The sequence below is a fragment of the Zerene cesonia genome, chromosome 20 (assembly GCF_012273895.1).
Source record: "Zerene cesonia ecotype Mississippi chromosome 20, Zerene_cesonia_1.1, whole genome shotgun sequence".
Lineage (NCBI taxonomy): Eukaryota > Metazoa > Arthropoda > Insecta > Lepidoptera > Pieridae > Zerene > Zerene cesonia.
In genome coordinates, this window is record NC_052121.1 from 8,634,342 (window position 1) to 8,637,429 (window position 3,088).

Sequence of the window (3,088 nt, forward strand, 5' to 3'; positions counted from 1 at the left end):
TTTAAATTGATAACGCCAGTGAAAACCACGGCTTTCAGAACACAAAATCTGATAGGTTCGCCATTGCAGCTTTCTAGCAAACCGGCTTATTGCCAATTCTGTGCTGGATTTTTAATGAGGCTGTAATGTTATTATTCTGTTTGTTTCCTCGTAGAACAAACGAACCCGTATCAGCATATATATTGCATCTGGTAATTGATTTTTTTTTTAATTTTACGAAACTCAATTATTGCAGGTAATATGAGTTTATATGTAAGAGAAGTAATAATCATTTATTTTTCATAATTGGATGCAGTAAAACTATTCAAATTGAGGACATTAGACTACATATGCATAAAATTTTATAATTATATTACATTAGTATGTAATTAGTGTAGATGTTTAAATGCGATAATGATAAATATTAACGAACATTAAATAAGATAAAAGGTGCCAGATAACATATGTTACAGCTTATCGTAGAGCAATTCTTATTTCAAGTAAATAATTAATTAATTATTCATTCATCTAGATCTAGAATACACTTTTCGCAAAACAAAGTGACGCAAATAATAATTTATTACTATTGATCACTTTTAACCTACTTGCAAAATACTTTTATTAGCTTACATAATGATAATATCGTCGTAATATATTATATGTTTGGTAGGTATACCAAATTAAAAGTAAACCATTCCACGACTAACAGTATTAACGAATATGTACGTAAAATCTAATTACATGGAACAGTTCAAAATAAACATTATTTAAAACAAACGTTAGATGAATGTGTGTGTGCGTGTTTTTCTTTGTCTGAATACTAATCAAATTACACATAAACGTGGCCGATTTTTATTCTATTTTTAGTCCTTTTGCGTTTTTAATGTATCCTCTTAAATAATAAGCGGTATACTCTTTAGCATTTATAGTTTTATACACAACTAGCTTTGACCGAGTCTTATCTCCCATTAAAAACAGCCTAGAAATATTCATCCGGACTAACTTAACAAAGCTCGTAGTTGAGGATGCAAATATATTTAAGTATGTTGTAACATTTATCTGAGATACAAATCTAGGTGGGTATTTCTAAAACTGGTACTTAAATATTAAAGATTTAAAATTTAAGGATAACGAATATTTAAATAGCTTAAATTTAGAGGAACTTCTAAAAATGGAATTTTAATATAATTTTACGTTTAAGGATTTCCTACGTAATTTATTTTAAAGGTGGTTAAGGTATTTCAGCGGTTCTTTTTCGAGAATAACTCGATAAAACTAGGTTCACTAATTAGCATGCTTATAGTGCTATTATATGTCTGTCTCCAAATAAGAGAATTATTTCGAGATTGCTGTCTCATTGCAAAATTGCGTAAATATACATATATAATAAGTATTTAGAAAATATAAATACTTAGAAAAATTTATTCTTCTCAAAAATACATAACATACAAATAAGACGGCAAAATTATTACTGAGAAGTAATGCAATTTGAAACTATTTCTTTACGTAACGATCATTGAAAAAAAAGCAATTGTTATATTATAGATCCGTTTTAAAATGTTGACGAAGTAAATATACATCGTACATAGAATTTAGTGGTCATTAGACTATGGACACATAGAATAAGAAGACCGTTTGTTAATATTTGCGACTTTCATACATCAATAATAACCAGGTAGGTGTCGTATATCGTATGTATGCTAGCCCTTGTTTATTTATAGAAGATGCAGCTTTAGCGTTTAACAGGATGTATGACGTAATCAGTTATTATATTGTGCATGCGGCAATTTCGTACAATAATACCATACATTCCTATTACCTCATGTTATTTAAATGCATGCGTTTTCCTTCGCTCTTAAATTACGTACAATTACTGAGATTTCATTTCATTGGTAAGCTACCTATCGCAATAGAAAGCGATCAATGGTATTAATGAAATCCCAAAAAATTTTTACCGTCTACATAATATACGTATAATTAATTGTGGTATTTATTACTTATGTAAATCTAAAATTGCGGGAATCACTCCATTTGTTATTGTTTCACTCAACTTTACGCATATTCTATGATTGTCGTTGAAATATTTTAAACCTCGTAAATTTTAAAATATTTCACTCTTTTGTATGCATTTTTTCAAACGATGTAAGTTTAAATTCCGTGTCGTCAATTTCCTTCAAATACTCGACATGCCGGTAGCAACTACGAGATTTAAAAACAAAAAAATCTGTTTGGTTAAGTAAGGTCGTGCCGTCGTTTACATTGTTTTTGGTTTAGCTCCTTTTTACCAATCATGAAGGTTGCATTCCCGTTCCCGCCGTATGGCCCGGCATTACTGCGCGCGCCATGCACAATAACTTGTTGAATTTTAACGTATTTCGACTCACACAAAATTCAATATGTTCTTTCTTAAAGTTTCTCTATTACTTTTAATACAATGTTTATACTTATTATAACAAACAAAAATTTGTGCGCGCGTTTATCACGACATCGTTACGGCAAATTACCGGTCACGCAAATGTATTTCGATAGAAATGACCGATGAGACAAACAACATGAATGTGGGCCACGAGATAATACGTATTATTATTATCAGAAAACAGATAAAATAACTAACCTGATGGCTCGGCGCTGTCGTTTATAATCCAAGCTGCATCTTAACCTCAAAAAGCACCTTAAACACAGTCACGAAACGAAGGTCACGGTTATGGTAACTTGCATAACACCACACAACCTTTACACCAGTTATAACGCATGGGATAAAAAACAATATACGACCGAGGATTACTGTTAATGCTGTTATCATAAACACACAAATGCACAGTTCGTTGCACGTTTATTTTTCAACAAGCGACACGATTGTCCATTCGGGACTCCATCAGATCGCATATTTTGTTGTCCCGTTTTAAAAACTAGCACCATTTAATACTTGTCATAACTTTTCTGCAGTTTACGATAAAACATGTCACAGCCGTGCACTGCACTCCGTCTGACACGACGAATATGGCCGATGAATTTGAACTACGCTTGCGCCGAGCTAAGGCAAGCGGCAAGCCGTTTATCCAGGTAAGGAAAAAAAACGTTACTAACCCACTGCCATCTAGCGCGTGAA